We start from the raw sequence: 18597 nt of genomic DNA, 5'->3' as shown, positions 1-18597 counted from the left end.
AAAATAGGAGTGAAGAGAGAAAAGACTAACAGGATAAACCCCAAAGCAGGAAGAAAGTTTTGTCTCCCATTTCGCTCAAGGAATTTTTGGACCCACCAAGGCTACTGTCCTGAAAGATCCTGCTGCTTCTCCTTCCCCAAATATTGTCCACTTCCTGAGAGTAAGGCTGACTTGCTGCAGGCTTATAAAGTGTTTGGTCACAGTAAGACAACTGTGAGTAATAACACACATTGTATACTGTTTTGTAATTGATAAAAGGCTTTGCATCTGTTTTTTCTTTGGAGGCTGAAGAAAAGAAGAATGGTATTCACGCAGTTCCCATTTTACAGATGTAAACAAGAGGAATTTTTCTGTGAAGTCAGGAAAGTGGTTACAATGGTACTTTCCGCCTGTCCGAATTATGTATTGCCCCTCCGCTTTCTATTAATAACATTGAAGTGTGATGGGACAACCACTGAAGCCGTCAGTTGAAACCTGCTGGGACTTTTTAGCCATTCTCTTCAACATAAAGAATGGGTGTTTTTGGAGGGGGTGAGAGGAATGGGGAAATGTTGTCAAAGAGTACAATGTTTTAGTTGAGACAGGAAGAATACATTTTGTTGAGATCTACAGCACAGCATGGTGACTGTAGTTAACAATGAAGTATTGTGTATTTCAAAATTGCTAAGACAATAAATTTCAAATGTTCTCACCACAAAAAAGATAGGTTTTGAGGTGATGAATCTATTAATTCTCTGGATTTAATTATTCCACAATGTATACATATATCATAACATCACATTATACCTCCGTAAATACATACAATTTTAATTTGTCAATTAACATTTTTTAAAAGAATAGTGTGGCCAGTTGGGGAGGTAGTTTTTTTTTTTTTTTTTTCTCTAGTCTCTACTCAGTCTCCAAGATCCCATTCCCCATAAAGTTCCTGTCACCCAGGTGGAGTGCAGTGGCACAATCATGGCTCACTGCACCCTCTCCCTCTTGGGCTCAAGCGATCCTCCCGCCTACAGGTACATGCCACCACGCCCAGCTAATTTTTGTAGTTTTTGTAGACATGGGGTTTCACCATGTTGCCTAGGCTGGTCTCGAAGTCCTCAGCTCAATCAATCTGCCCACTTTAGCCTCCCACAGTGCTGGGATTACAGGTGGGAGCCACCAAGCCCAACCCATAAAGTTCCTAACTTTTTATCTCCCTGGGAGTGCACAGCCTACACACACCAGTTTCTCTTTAGAACATACTTAAGAGTCTTGGCTTAGCATCCAACAGACAGAACTTTAACACTTCTACGGATCTGTGCACCTGTCTATGGTGTGGGGTTTTTAAGATCTCTTTCTAATGACACTTTATTTTGCAAAGCAGGACAGTTTCATTCCCAGAAGAGCAGGTATGGTAAATCCTTTGTTCCAGTAACGAAGACAATGATCCAAACCCTAAGCCTCAGAGAAGCCCAGAAACCCTCCAGGCCTCCATCTCTCTGCTCCTAGCACCTGCCTCTCTCTTGACATCAACATCATTCTCCCCTCTCACAGCCCAGCTCCTTCCACAGACCCAGGGATTAGGCACCAGCACCTCAGACTAGATTTTAGAGAATTACCATTCAAGAGGCAATCCTCTTCCCTTGGTTCCAATTTCAAGGTTCTCAAAGACTGGAACAGGGCTAGTTTGAGGCAATGTGCCCCATCGCATAGCCAGAAAGAACCTTACAGTGAAAAGGAGAAAAATTCTTCCAAAGTAAGGGGGTGCTGATCCCCAGAGGGAGGACAGATGGGCAACCAAACAGTAACCGGGCCACCTCATGCTTCACACTCACTGATCAAGGATTTCTAAAACCACTTTTCTTTTCTCTGAATTTATATAGGACTTTGTATCACTCATAAAGGAATGTCTTATAGGCTGATAACACCTTTCTATTCATGCTTATACTTAACATTTAGGCTAGGATAATTTCCTAACCTCAGTGTCCTCACTATAAGATGGGAATTATTATAATCCCTACCTCATAAGTTGTTGGGAGGATTAAAATACTTAGTAAAGTGCCTGACTAATAGAAAGGCATTCAATAAATGTTAGCTATTCATGGTGTCATCATCATTATATTTACCATTATTACTAATCTCCTGTATTGCAAGAATTACAGTTTATATTTTTGTAGACCGTCACTGTAGCTAAAGGGTCTTTGGGCCATAGGTGATATTCCATAAAGGTTGGTTAAATTGATCTGTGGTTTTTGACTATGGAAACTCAGAACTCCCTCAAAATGTACAAAACAGATTTACCTGCTAAATAAATCTCTTCAAAGCTGACCCCAGGTTTAATTGAATTAATTCCAATGAATTTGTCACAATGATGGAGAAAGGAAACTTAGAGGGCCCCACAGTTGTTTGCTGGTAAAATGAGAAGTTTGGATTAGATCAATGTTTCCCAAAATATTTTCCTCAGAATGTTAGTGCCCCTCGAATCCTGCACAAAGCAAGAGTTTCATGACCAAGTAGCTTTTAAAACTCCTGTACACTCTACTCCCATTCTTCACAATGCCCACTTTCATATTAAAAGTTCTGAGAGGTCCTCAACAGAAGACATCACTTAACTTTTTTTTTTTTTTAAGACAGATTCTCACTCTGTCACCCAGGCTGGAGTACAGTGGCCACCACTCCTGGCCTAAACATTTTTTAACCTGGTGCTTCCCAATCTAAACTCACAGGGACCAGTTTTCTTAATGAAAGAGAATCAGACTAGCTTGTAACCATAGCTGGTGACACTCCCCTGCCCCATTCCTTGTATGTCCTCAGTGGACTAGGTCAGGAATAAATAAATTTTCCTGATTCTCAAGGGCTGGTCACTCCTCTGCACTGAGCTCAAAGCTTCTCTGTAGCATGGGTCACAATGAATGGTAGCCCTGATAGCCTAGAGTAGCCTTTCAGCCTTCTCTGAGCCTCTAAAGACTGAGGATCCATGGCATGAAATGGAGCAACTGATATACCCTTGCTTCCCCTGGGGACTCTCTTGCTCTCAAAAAGGCATCAGCCATCATCTCCATCTAGAGAATATACTAGCTGACTCAGCTTGACCAGCCTGTCCCAAAATGAGAATCTGGGTAAAATAAGTATTGAAACACTTCATTCCTTGTAGATTCACAAAACATATTAGCATATTAAAGACTATGAAGTTCTGCAGGAAAAAAAAACCTATTTAACTTTAATCCAACATTGCCAAGTTTTATTTGACCATGGAAGATTTTTCGAAAACACTTACAAACAGATCAAGGACATTAATCTTTCATGAAACACTAGATCCCCAGGGTCGTCTCCAGCTACATCATTCTGTGATTTTCTTTTTTATTTATGATGCATTAAAAGATTAATCTCTATCCGACTTCCATTTAGAAATTCACCAGAATGTGCAAAGGCAGCAGGTAAAATTGCTGAAGGTTATTATGAAAATACCCTCCAGTGATTTTTGAAACTTAAACTGAAATATTTATATAACTATATATTTCAGTTTGTATATTATATATATATATGTATATACACACATATATATGTGTGTATATATATTGGTGTATGTATATCTATATCTATGTATATATGGCATTATATCCATTTTACAGATGCAGAAACTGAGCTTTAGAGGGGGTGAGCAATTGGTCCAAAGCCACACAGCACACAGGTAGTCATTGATAAAGGTAAAAACAAGAGTTGAAGCCTGAGGTGTAAGGACACAGAGACAAGTACACAAATGTTTACAAGTTACACATATGACACGTGCCTTTAACATGAATTTCTTGAACATTCATTTAGAGGCCTTACAATGAAGACATCAGAGTGGCAGCAAGTTCTGTTGGAATCAGGGGAGCGTGTTCTTCTATAATCCCCTGGCTAACAGGAAAGCAGACTGATTTGGCCCATGGTAGTTATACACTCCCATTGAGTCAGGGGCCACTTCTATGCACACAGGAGGTGCTAAAAATATGCTGTTGACTCATTGCCTCTAAGAGCAGAAGAAATGCCAAAAGTATAGGACAAGGGGCAGAAAAGCACATGGAAAAATGTCGTAGGGCAGTCCTCTAAGGAAGTGTTAGATCCCTTTGAAATCTGTCCAAACACTTTCTTGTGCTGGGGAAAGTCAATTACATATTTCAAGCAACCCCACATGTCATACGAGTATCTTGTACGTGTTTGTGTACTCGTGTCTGGGAACTTACATCTCAGACTTCAACTTCTCGCTCCCCACCCTTATCAATGACGGCCTGCATGGCCTTGGGCAAGTTGCTTTCCCTCTTCAAAGCTCAGTTTCTGCATCTATAAAATGGACATAATGCTACCTACCTCATGGGGTTAGTGATCACATTTAAGGAGCTAATATGTGGAAATTGCTTACACAGTACCTATCACATAATAAGGGTTTAATAAGTGTTTGATGTAATTGTTTTGATTATTACTACTATTACTAAAATAATAATTACTACAATAATAATGATTCTTATTCTCTATATTAGTATTATCTTTGAAAATGAGCATGGATTATGTCTATGTAACACTTTTGGCACAATATCTAGCATTATATCACACACAAATTAGAGAATTCATGTTATTAAGGATGAAAAAATATTTTTACTGACCCTTAAATTCTTCGTAAGTAACTGCAAAAGAAGCCATAATCCCAACACATGAAATTAAAAAAAAATTCAGTTCCTCTGGAGTTTGTTTTTGGAGGTAGGCACAGGATACCTAATTTTTTTTTCTTTTCAGAGAGACCGAGGGGCTCACTAGGTTGACCAGGCTGGTCTTGAACTCCTGGTCTCAAGCCATCCTCCCACCTCAGCCTCCCAAAGTGCTGGGATTACATGCATGAGCCACCACATCCAGCCTACCTAAAATATTGAATGCTGTTAATAAATCTCCTGAGGCCAGCATAAGAAGGTGATGGGCAAAACTAATGCAGGTATGTTTTTCTGGCTTTTTCATGTATTGGGCCAAACTTTGAAAAGCACTTACTATTAATGGCTAAATTGCAAAATTTGTGATTTATTAAAAGCAGATTTTAATTGTTTTACCTAAAAATAATAGGCCTCTGATCTGCCAAAGATGAAGATTTAATTTCTAGGTGTTCCCCACAATACCTAGAAACATTAGTGGAATCGATTATTAAACACTTTAGAACTATTCTCATCAAAGTTCTTTAATATATAATACAGCAAAAGAAAAGTTTCTTTTCTAAAGGCTTCTCTATACTTTTTTTAATAGTTGAATTTCATTTCTGAAGGCTCCTAAAAAGAATAGAATTTAGATCTTTATTAAAGAGGAAATATATTTTCCATGTTTAATTTAAATTACATTCCATCAGTCATTTGCAATCTTAGCCTACACAGAATTTTTTTTTTTTTTGGTAGTTTTTATGTTTGGGCTTCAGGAGGGGATTCCCAATAATCTCTATATAAATATTTCTAATCTCTATATAAATATTTTAACATTTCAATGTAAATTAGTTTTTTAAAGCTATTTTATCCATAAAAATAGTGAATTTGCATGGCTGAGGGTGAAATAATGTGTTACCAGGACCCCTCAGTTTTGGGGGTTGTGAGTAGATCCCATCTTCATGTTCCTCCAGCCCAGCCCAAGCCTGGCTCAGGTCCTCCTCCCCCATTTGTCAGGAACCACCATCCCCAGGGATTCTATGTGCCCTGCCTGACCAGTGTTCTCCATTAGAGTTTACCAATCTTTTGTTCATTCCCTCAGAGCACAGCTAAGCAAGAGTACACTAATTTGAAAATTAACTCAAGCAAATAGAGGAACAATATCCCCAACACATTGCATTTTAACATAGGGTTTCCTGGACACGCTGTTTCAACCCAAGAGTTGAGCTAATAGTAGGAGTTCCATCTGCTAAAATACGGCTGTCAGCTTCAGAGGGAAATTCATGAACGTCTTCTTAGTTTGTTTTTACGTTTCACTTGGCACTGTTTCTAAAATTTCCTCTGAAGCCAAAAAATAAGTTATTTCCCAGCACACTGGGCACTTTTCATTTATCATTGGATTGATTTTTGTAACTTGCAGTAGGAGCTGAAATCGACCAGGGGGTTCTTATCCAACAGACAGCAGCAAAACTCTTTGTGTATCTGCGTTCCTTTCAACAAGCGTGACTTCCTCAATGGCATCATTCGTGAGCGTAACACAGAGCTCAGCAATAACGTTTCTTCACTAACCCTACCAGGTATCCAACATAGGATGTTACTTCCTTTCACTGTTTTCCGACTCCTGGCAGATATTAATCATTGGGATTTGGGAACAAGGAAATAGAATTTCTGAGAATGCTTGGGAATTCCCAAATTCATATGATTTTCATAACACTTCACTTACAAGTTTTTGAAAAATAATAAGTGACTATAATAACAAGCAAATAGTCGTTTTTTTCTGTAACAGGATTATATGAAAAGTTTTAGTAGTCTTCTGTTTTAAAAAGATATGATAACAAATGATGATTTATTATTATTATGAGCCAACATATTGTAACAAGTTTATAAAATCCAATAGCATTAATAGAGAAAACATTAAAAAGAAATGAATATTATCACAAAATAAATGCTAAAGAAAAGTCCTTTAAAGATTGAAAGGTAACACCACAAATACTTAATGCTTTAATCATTGTTTACATGACATTGTTAAACAAGGCATCAATCATCCCCTCCAATGCCATTTAAATAACATAACATTCTGATCTCCTGGCAAGATGAATAGCACTAGAAAGAAGCAACTGTCAAAATTGCCGATTTAAGGGCATATTTTGTTTCTAAAACTTGGCATTTCTTAGAAAACCTCTCATAGGATTTGTAAAACATATACTATGCCTATGAACACATTAATATTTATTTGCAGAAATGGTTCACTGTTAACAGTGGACAAGGCCATGAACACACACTTGTAACACAGCAACAGATACAAGAAAGTCTGACTGAGGCTCCTTTACTGCTCCTGTCCTGTTCACCTTAACTTTCATCTCCACATGTCAGTGCTTCCTCATCTTGCTTGACTTGAAGTCAGTGCATTTCTTCAAGCCAGTAAGTTCTCTATACTGACTATTAAGCTGTAATTTTCACAGGAAAATTAGAATGTTCCTTCCCATTTTCCTAATTTCTCAACTGATTTTTCTCAGAATTCAGAATCCATAAATATTGAAATGCCAGGAGAGAATTTCCAAATGGAAATGCTGTTCCCTTCATCCATTTTCAGAAGAAACCGTAGGATAGTGTTATCCTTGTCTTCTCCAATTTTTTTTTTCCTGCAAACTTATGGTTATCACCTCTTTAAGTGAGTAGCTCACAATTTTGCCTCCCCTGCAAATGGTCCCAAAACAGTGAAGTGGGTCCTCTTTAGCTGTGTCTTTAGTACATAATCCTGCATTTCTGACCATATGCAGGGAATGTGACCCAGGGAAGGATCCCTGACTCAATGGGATTTCTCTTGCTGTCTCTAGAATTTGAACACCGGAACCCAGACGTACAGAGGCTGGGAGCCATCGTGGTGTGCTATATTGATGACGGCAGCAGTGGGTGGTGTGGGGGCAGTTAATTGACAGCTACCTGTTGCTGACATCCCAGGAACTGCCTGAACCTCCTCTTTCCCAGTCATAAGATATCTAAGATTCTGCAGTATTCTTCATTAAATCCTAGCATGGTTTAAGCTAGCCAGAATTAGGTTCTGTTGCTTTCAATCAACAGAACCTTAGCTAATACATTGTTATTTCCTGGTCTTTGTTCCTTTAATTTTCCAGGAAAAGAAGGGAAAATGGCTTACTGGTTTTAAAAAGAGACAAGGGACAACATACCATTTATGCAAAATTTAGAAGCACTCAAAGGAAACTCTGGAAAGTTCCTGAGACATATATAGGTAGGATCAGCATAAAACTTGAACAGAGTATCTAGATCATGCTTGCCATGGTTGCCTTGACACAATGAACATCTGTATCAAGATCATATTTTCTTGGTGGGACAGAGAGAAGCACAAGGCGGGACTCACATTTACAGTAATCCTTGTTTCCCAGGGACCATACAACCCAGTTTGTCCAGAGCTGTTCATCTTAAGTTTGTTATCCCACCATAATTATAAATAGAACCTCCTTTTTCTCTCAAGAATATCCCACTTTGGATGATAATTTCTGTGACTACCCATTAACAATATTTAATAACTATAGAAAACTGCTTCTCTATATTTTTTGTATGTTTGAAACATTTTATAACAAAAATATCTTTAAAGTTATCACCTAAACAGAATATAGCTGCCAAATGCTCCTAGTCTGGTATTCTAACCATGAATCCCTCTGGGGCCCCTTCCTCCTACAGCGCTTGTGAGGATGAAATGAAATAAGCTCTATGAAGTGCCCAACAGTGACCAACACTGAATAAAATACAGCCACCATAGGTGGCCTTCCCTTATGTTCACCAAACTCCTGATAAGTTATTCGGTGATGTTTTAATCTTAATATTTTATGTAGATTATACATTCATCTGATTCAAAATGCAAAAGGTACAAAAGCGTATACAGTTAAAAGTTTCCCAACCCACTACCATTTATCTCCCTGGAGGCAACTGTTTCCAGATTTTTGAATATCCTTAAAGAATATCATATGTATGGAAAAGAAAGATTATATATTTATATGCATCTGTGTATGCATTTTCCTATGAGAGGCTCACAAAGTCTCCTTGAAGAGATATCATTATTACAAATACCCCTCAATTTACAATGGGGTTATATTCCAATAAACTTATGAAAATATTGTAAGCTGAAAATGCATTTAATACACTTAACCTACTAAACATCATAGCTTAGCTCGGCCTACGTTAAACACTCACATTAACCTACAGTTAGGCAAAATCATCTAACAGAAAGCCCATTTTATAATAAAGTGGGCTTTGAATATCTCATGTAATATAATGAATACTGTACTGAAAGTGGAAAACAGAATGGTTGTATGAGTACTCAAAGTACAGCTTCTGCTGAATGTGTATTGCTTTCAAACTATCTTAAAGTTGAAAAATCATAAGTCAAAATATTCTAAGTCAGGGATTGTTTGTACTTCTACTTTACATGATGAAATTGAGCCTTGAAAAGATTAAGTGACTGGCCCAAGGTCACACTGGCAGTTAAATAGTGAAACTTGGATCCAAATTGTTCAGTCACTACATGTATTGTCTTGAAATTTGAAAAAGAGGAAGAGGAATTAAACTACTAAATTGAAGGACTATTTTAGGCATAGAAGAAGCAGATGCCTTCATGTCCAAGTGATTGTGAAAAGCCCACTTGCCCCAAAATATGTCTCCTGGTCATATGAAATTCCACCATTTCAGATTTTTACCTGGGGATTTAGAGTAATCTGCTGTTTTCCTAGAGCTCCCCTAAAATAGAAATAGAAAATTTTGGAAGGCTAAATATATGCTAACATTGGAAAACTCATTTTCTCCCCTTCGTAAGGCAAGGTACTGAAGGAGGGAGCCCTACGGGCTGTGCAGGGACATCCTGGAGGCATGGGGAGAAGAAACTGAAAGTCAAGTTTGTATGGAACAAAGAATACCGATCTCAGGATTCTCCCTTGAACCTGCCCTAACTTTGTTCAAATAGACTTAGCCACTGACCTGCTGTCAAAAGTCCACAGCCAATCTGACTTGTTTTCAATATAATGATGAATATTGATTTGGTCCCTTCATCCAACATTCTCAGCTGGATCTTTTTTGACCAAGGATATACATTACTAGTTGAGTACAGGCAGTTAATTCTTCCACACGGGACTTCGGAGTTTCTGAGTTAACCAGAATCACCCACCTTAACATCTGCCAGTTTATACCCCAAGTCCTGACCAGTGCCCCCTACCTGCTATGCCTCATGTTTTCAATAGAGCATAAAATCAGAAATGAAAGATGAAACATCATAGCCAATATCACAGAAATACAAAGGATCCTAAGAAACTGCTAGGTATAATTACACACTAACTAATTGGATCATCTAGAAGAAATGGATAAATTCCCAGACACATAAAACCTACCAAGATTGACTCATGAAGAAATTTAAAAATCTGAACAGACTAATAGCAAGCAAGGAGGTTGAATCTGTAAGAAAATGTCTCCTATCAATGAAAAACCCAAAACCAGATGGCTTCCCAGATTAATTCTACCAAATATTTTAAGAAGAACTAATACCAGTCCTTCTCAAACTCTTCCAAAAAGCTGAAGTGGAGGGAATACTTCCAAACTCATCTTACAGGGCCAGCATTACCCTGATTCCAAAGCCAGACAAGAACACTACAAAAAAGGAAAATGACAGGCCAATATCCTTGATCTACATAGATGCAAAAATCCTCAACAAAATCCTAGCAAACCAAATTCAATAGCACATTGAAAGAATCATTCACCATGATCATGTCATGGTTCAACATAAGCAAATCAATACATATAATATACCATATTAGAAAAATAAAGGATAGAAACTATATGGCCATCACAATAGATATAGAAAAAGCTTTTGACAAAATTCGAAACCCTTTCATGGTGAAAAAAAAACACCCAACAGATCACGTATTGAGGGACTGTATCCCAACAAAATAAAGGCCATATATGACAAACCCATAGCTAACACCATAATCAATGGTGAAAAGTTGAAACTTTTCCTCTACCATCAGGAACAAGACAAGGATGCCCACAGACACCACTTCTCAGGGTAATTAGGCAAAAGAAAGAAATAAAAGGCATCCTAATAGGAAAGGAAGAAGTGAAACTGTCTCTACTGACGGCATGATCTTGTTATATATAGAAAACCCTACAAACTTCACTAAAAAAAGGTTAGAACTCAACACAAAGAAGGGAACAATAGACACTGGGGGACTCCAAAGGTGGGAGGGAAGGATGGTGGGAGCAAGGGTTGAAAAACTACCTATCGATTACTATGCTCACTGCTTGGGTGGTGGGATCATTAGAAGCCCAAACCTCAGCACCATGCAATATACCTGTTTAAGAAACCTGTACATCTACCCTCCTGACTCTAAAATGAAACATACAATATTTAAAAAACAAAAACAAATACATAAAATTTGAAAACTGTTAGAACTGAACTGATAGGTGAAATCAGTAAAGTTGTAGGACACAAAATCAACATATAGAGCCTTGAACACAGCAACATCCAGCTGTCTGACACGAAAGTCTCAGGGGCAAGAAAATCTCTATATGAACTCAGAAACAATGAGCTAAGTTGTGTTTATGTCTGAAAGGATGTTAAGAACTTCATTCATGTTACATCAGAGCCAACAGAAAGAACCAACAGGAAACCTGTACCCAACAAACAGAAATGACAAGATGAAGGGAAAGCAGAGGTAAGGGCTTACCTTAGAAACGGCAAGTGATTAGCTCAATATGCAATACAATGTTTGCTCCTGAGCCAAAAATTTGTACAATAATTTGGATATTACTTGCACAACCAGAAAAATCAGCCACTCATTAGGAAAATGTGTTTCTGTATAAGTCTTAGGACTCAGCTATCTATAATAACATGAAAAGACAATGTTTTCATCCAAAATGAGTATTTTTGTTTGTCTTGGCTTGTTATTCTAACGTCAACAGCCTCTAAATAAACTGTTGAAGTACATGATATAACCACCTCTTTCTCCATCTTTCCCATTGCTCCCATAGGGTTTCAGTTGTGCAATTTCACCATTAACAAAGCTTTTTGCTGAAATCTGGCTTTTCAAAGGGAGAGTATCCAGAAACAGAAGATGCTGATCTGGGAGGCTCTTCCTAATAGAACTGCTGCTTCAGTTTAACTTGAAAAAGCCCACACTCAGTTCCTAATGACAAACATCTGAACACCGGGTCTTCCCATGAGCAAGACCATGCTATGCCTCCTGCTCGCTCTGTTCTATAAGCAACCCACAGATTGCTCCCTGTGAAGAGGAGCCTGCCAGGGGAGCAGCATTCCTCCAGACCCTGATTTAGCAAGATATTTCCGTATCATTCCCCCAACCAGCTGGAAGTCCTCCACTGCTCTTGTGTAAAAATCTAACTCATCTCGCTGAATTTCCTGATTTAAAAGTCTAATTCATTTCACCAAAAGTGTGACAGAAGGAAACCAAGTACACCATCTCTCTCTTACCAAACCAAAGCTATTGCATGTGCATTCTGGGGGAAAAACATGGTCCAAATATGTTATGGAGGGGCTGCCAACCCAGTGTCATCCTCTTACTATTGCCATAGGATCTTGGCTGATGGCATCAGAGGAAAAACAAGTTTATCGATTACTTTCAACCATTAAGCTCACTCCTCCATGAAAAATAAGTCACAAGTCCAATGTCTCTTATTAAAATAAGCACTGCAAAATATAAAGGAGTCACAGTTTTAAAATGGGACACACGTTCTCTAAGCGGTGAACCATGTTAGAGGTGCACTGTTTACATTGTATAAAGTCCCCTGGAGCCAGGGTTAGGAAGCGCATCTGTTCTTTGGTGTTCTGGGATGAAGGAGAAAGGAAAATGTGCTGCCAGAAGTGAGTGGGAAGGAGCCCATGAGATAAAGGAAGTAAATCCATTTGCTGATTGCAATAATAATGGTAATACATGAAGCCATACATACATACATACATACATGCAAACTTTCACATTTTTTAAAAAAAAGAACTTAAGGCTTCCACTCATGTAATCAGCCCTTATGAACTCTCCTGATTAGCTGCAAGGAAAATCTTCCTTTCTCCTTTTTCCTGCACCACCCTGGGCTCCCTTTTGACTTTTTTTTTTTTTTTAACTTATAAACGATCAGCTCGTATTCTGAAGTTTGTAGTCCCCTCCCGCCCCCTCTCTCTCTATACGGCTCATTTACATTGGCAGCTGTCGTGCTGCTGGGCATCCTCAAACCCACCAGTTTCCCTTTAATGTTTGAGCAGACAAACATGATCATGCACTAGGCATCACTGTGCCACTCAAAATGCTTTTTTGTTTTTTTTTATTGCATCTGAGAGAAATCTCAAGGTTGCAAACCTGGAGTCAGAATTGTCTCCATGTGTCTCAGTGGGAAGAGTATCGTGTGAAGAAACAAGTTGATTCTACTAATCAAAAGGAATTTTTTTTGATATCAGGTCATCCTCCGAATGAATTTATATTACCGAGTGGAGGGTCACATGAAGAAAATGGTCAAACAGCACCACCTAGAGCAAGAGCTGAGAAGTGCAACGGAGCCGGGCTGTGTCAGGAAAGAAAAGCAAGCTGGGGCCTGGCTCAGCGCTCTCCCCTCTGCTCCTGTCTGCACGGAAAGATTAGGATGACAGTGGCAGGAAGCCTGTGCACCTAGTATGCATCACTTGAAGGGAACACACAGATTCCAGTAAACAGTTGGAAGGAAATGTTAATACCAGGCTCTGCTAAACAATATGAAATGACTCCTAGATGAGACAAGCGACTTTCATCAAAGTTTCCTGATACCTGAAAAGACAGCCCAGGGGATCCTGCACTACATGTGGTGTATGTAAATTAAGCGGGTTTTTTTCCCCTTTGTAATCAAGGCTCATACACAAACAAAATCACACTTTAGAAACGGCCTATTTCAACTTGTAACTAGCTTGCTTTCAGGGGCTCCAGGTCAAAAAGAAATAGAGCACAAAGACACTTTCTCCTTAGGGATCATACACAAATTCACTCTGTCCGTTTCTTTCCCACATGGAGCAACAAAGCCATCAGACCTCTCCATCCACCCATCGGGTCCTTCCTGATTAGTGAGATAAATCACAGCCCTCTGTCTCCAGATGGCAGGCGACAAGAGGGGGATGCTTGCCTCAAGAAGTCCTCCCCATCCCTCTGCATTCATGCAAGCCCGAGCGGAGAGATGCAAGAAATTACGGATGCATTTTAATTCCCCAGACCCTGCAATTAAAAATGGAAATTTTTTGGCCACGCGTGTTGGCTCACGCCTGTAATCCCAGCACTTTCAGACGCTGAGGTCAGCAGATCACCTGGGGTCAGGAGTTCGAGACCAGCCTGGCCAACATGGTGAAACCCTGTCTCTACTAAAAATACAAAAATTAGCTAGGAATGGTGGTGGGCGCCTGTAGTCCCAGCTACTTGGGAGGATGAGGCAGGAGAATCACTTGAACCCGGGAGGCAAAGTTTGCAGTGAGCCAAGATCGCACCACTGCACTCCACTCTGGGTGACAAAGGAAGACTTCATCTCAAAAAATGTTTTTAAAAAATGGAAGTATTGTTCTTTCATTTGTAAATGTGTTTTGGTAAAAGAGGGGCAGTTTAAGCAACCCTTTCTATTGTCTACATTGTTAAAATTCATCAGACATGGACTCTTGACTCCGTTTTGCCTGGGCAGACCCAATTCAAGCATTTACAACAGCTATAACCTCCTCAAATCAAAAAGAGGAATCAGCATTATTGCTAAGTTCAAATAAGGTCTTGTTTTATTTCATTTTTATTTTTGAATGCAGCCATTCCTCCAGGTGCTGTCATCAAGTAAGATTGTCAGTCCTGATTAGGTAAAGGTATTAATACAACATGCAATTCTTAAACATTCAGTGTCTAACTACACTTTTAATAAGCCTTTCCCCCTCCCCTATGTATTCTCCCTTAGACACCCCTTCTCAAATTTAAAATCACAGAAACTAAAATATGATGCCTAAAGAGAGCCTACCGACTGCCCAGTCCTCTAATTTGATGAGTGGGAGTACTGAAGCCCAGAGGAGGTCAAGTAATTTGTTCCCAATGTCTTAGATAAGAAGAAAATGACCAGCTGGGAAATCCCACTCATGTCAAGGCAGAGGCACAGGGCCACAGACTGTGGTTGAATTGTGCCACACTCCTACATCCTTCTTCAGGAATCACAGAACATTCCTGTGTTGAGTCGGAGTCACTGACTTCCTTTTCAGGCTGATTGAGTTCTGTCCTTACGGGCTGCGACAAGAAGTTTTGGTATTATGCTACACCAAGACCATTTATCTAGTTCAAGAAATGAGCACAGTCTTTAGAGCCCAGCAACTTTCCCCATGTCCAGTAAATGTAGCTTCTCCATTAGAAGCTGTCAGAATGGAGCCTTCTGGCTCATCTTGATTTTGATTTGTGCAAGAATGAATGATTGTGCTAAGACAGCTTTCCTAGCTGATAGAGAGCGAAACTTTTTTCTCATAATCTATAAAAAAATTAAATTAGAACTTTTTTCTCATAATCTGTGAAAAAATATTAAATTAAATCTGGCTCATCTTGATTTTGATTTGTGCAAGAATGAATGGTTGTGCTAAGACAGCTTTCCTAGCTGATAGTGAGCAAAACTTTTTTCTCATAATCTATAAAAAATATTAAATTAGAAGCATAGAGTTTATTTCATGACTTTTATCTTCCTGCAATTTTCTTGTGGGCATAAATGATTTGTTTTTATCCTGCCTGCCCCCCAATCCCTTTTCCAAGAGACTAAAAGAGTATCTAGTGCAAAGTAGAGACTCAAATATTTTTTAATAAACAGTGATCCCAGACACCCAGTGCATGTTGCCAAATGCCAACCCCATAAATGATCAAACACATCATCTCATTCAGCCAATCAAAATCAAGTGCTACCTATTTTTTTAAGTTTTCATAGCCCTTGGGCATCTGCTTTCTCAGCATTTCCCAAACTTGAGTCATTCTCATCCTGCCTTCCTAATTTTGCTCTGTCAATTACCTCTACTATTATTTATTTCATATATTTTTAAATAGCCCCACTTTTGAAACTTAAATACATGCCTTTTAAAAGGAAGCTTTCTTACTACTATACATCAAAAGCCATTATTACTTGTTCTAATTACTCATAACAACATGTTTACAACTATTAAAATTTAGTCATGTGCATCCACATACTCTCTAAATTCATGGAGCATCTGCACACACTTTAAGAAATAATTCTGCATTACTCACTCAATTTTCTTGACATCCTTCTGAGGCAGGACAAACCTTGGGCCCAAAGAATTGAGGTAGGAGTCCAAGCAAGTTGCCAGCCACATAAAGGCAAACCTTGGCTCAGAAGTCAGGACTACCAGCCCCTAGGTTATGGTTCATGCTCTTTCCTCTGCTCTCCAGAACCTCCTATCTCCAAGTGTAGTTAGCAGCCCAGATGCAGCAGCATCCTCTAGAGACTTGTTAAAAATGCAGAAGCTCAGGCTCCACCCCAGGCCTATGCAGACTGAATCTGCATTTTAACAAGGTCCAGGTAATTCACATGCACATTAAGTTTGAAAAGGCCTGGTCTAGATCAGCGGTTCTCTAACTTAGCAGCACATTAGAACCATCTGTAGAGACTTTAAAAATACCAGTGCCTGGGCTTCACCTCCCAGAGAATCTGACTTAAGTGTCTGGGGTTTGCCCTGAGTCTAGGTATTTTTAAAAACTCCTCAGCTTATACAAAGCTGGCAGGGCCGGGCACAGTGGCTCATGCCTATAATCCCAGCACTTCGTGAGGCCAAAGTGGGCAGATTGCTTGAGTCCAGGAGTTTGAGACTAGCCTGGGCTAAAACCCCATCCCTACAAAAAAAAAAAATACAAAAAGTAGTTGGGCATGGTGGTGGCACATACCTGTAGTCCCGGCTACTCACGAGGCTGAGTCCTCGCTTGAACCCAGGAGGTCATGGTCTGGTCAACAGAGCAAGACCCTGTATCAAAACACACAAACAAACAAACAAAAAATGCTAGCAGCTTACCAGCTAGGGAGGCCTCTACAGCCAAGTTTTCCAAATGGGGCTACATTAGTTGTTCCAGAACTTTAGCTGCATCAAAACCACCTGGATGGCTTGTTCAGCTACAGAGGGTCTGGCCATGCCCCTAGAGTTTCCAGCTGAGGGTCTGGAATGAGGCCCGATGATTTGCATTTCTAACAATCTCCAGGTGATGCTGATGCTGTGGGTCCAGGGACCACATTTTGAGAATCTATGCTAAATGAATCGGAGAAGACCAAAGCTCAAACTTATTCCAAGAACTTTTCAAGGCCCACCTGCAAGTTGTAGTGGAAGTAAGCATCTAAGGGTGCAAAAACGTTTCACTGTAGACTAAGGCCTTCTACCTGAGCTCTCAAATGTTCCCATTTCTCTTATCAACCTAAATAACAAACAGAGAGAGGCTCTCCACAAGAAAAAGATATTCGTTTGGAAACAGAGCCTTGCAATAGAAATAGGCAAGCCAGAGTAAACTGTATGCATATTCACGGAGGTAAAGGAAGACAAAAGAAAAAATGAGGAAGATTATATGATCATTTGGAAATGATTATCCTTGGCTACAAAGATCAATAACAAAGGTGATGCCAGGCCCAGGTTGGACAGGCAGTTGTTGGGCAAATGTCCTTCAGAAGCATTGTTGTGTGCAAAGTTGCAATGGGCTTTGTGCAAGATTGTGTTTTTTGCAGTCTTCTGTGATAAGTTTTTGTTATCAGGCATACAAGCCCAAGAATCCTTTTTTGCATGGCCTTCCCTGGCTCTATTTGTCAGGGTTTTGGTTAGGGGAGGGGTATTTTTAACACTCTCAATGTAAAAAATGCCATAAGGTAGGTACCCCAATTGCTTGTTTCGTCTTCATAAAATAACTTTTCCACCCGAACAAAGTCTACACATAAATTGTAAAAATACCCTGGCATGCAGTCCCTGGAAAAGTCTGGAGTCATTCTCGGGGTTCCCACCCAGGTGGGCAAGCGTAGCCACCACAGATAAACACAAAGTAGGGGTGCCCGCTGGGGTTCGGCGGCAGGCAGTGGCCCTGGTTCTGATATTTGGCTGAAAACACAGCTCCTCTTTGTCACCCTCAGGACATTTCAGCTATTTCCTAGATAATAATCTCACTTCACCCTGCACAAAACAGGCACATGATCATGTCACTCTGACCTGGTTTGAGTCCAAGGAGACTTTTGTTTTTAAAATAATTTAGGTTAGTAGTTAAAATATGAACTTTGGGCCAGGAGTGGTGGCTCATGCCTATAATCCCAGCACTTCGGGAGGCTGAGGCGGGCGGATGACTTGAAGTCAGGAGTTGGAGACTGGCCTGGCCAACATGCTGAAACCCCATCTCTACTAAAAAAAAAAAAAAATACAAAAATTATCTGGGTGTGGTGGCGGGCACCTATAATCCCAGCTACTTGGGAGACTGAGGCAGGAGAATTGCTTGAGCCTAGGAAGTGGAGGTTGCAGTGAGCAGAGATCTTACCACTACACTCCAAAACAAACAACAAACAAAAAAATTCTAGAGTCATACTGAAAATCTTAACAACCTGCTTCTACTACTCATTTTTTTTAATTTTTATTTTGACCTGATTTTAGACTGATAGTAAAACGCACAAATAACACAAAGTGCCCCCTATGTCCCTCACCGTACTTCCCCTAATACTAACATTTTCAGAGCCATCCTTATTTTCTCTATAAAAGAGCAGAATTCTCCTTTTAGAGATTTGGAAAGATTATTAAAAGATAAGTTACAAAATACAGTACCTGACACGTATAAAATATTAAGTAAATATTAACCATGCTTAATTATTTTGTTTTAAGTCTATATGAGTCAAGTTTTAGTAGAAATATGGGCTAGAAAAAAAAAACAGAAAGTGGGACTCTGTGATCCGACTTGGGCTT

The sequence above is a fragment of the Pan paniscus genome, chromosome 21, assembly GCF_029289425.2.
Source record: "Pan paniscus chromosome 21, NHGRI_mPanPan1-v2.0_pri, whole genome shotgun sequence".
Classification (NCBI taxonomy): domain Eukaryota; kingdom Metazoa; phylum Chordata; class Mammalia; order Primates; family Hominidae; genus Pan; species Pan paniscus.
This window is presented reverse-complemented; position numbering follows the sequence as displayed.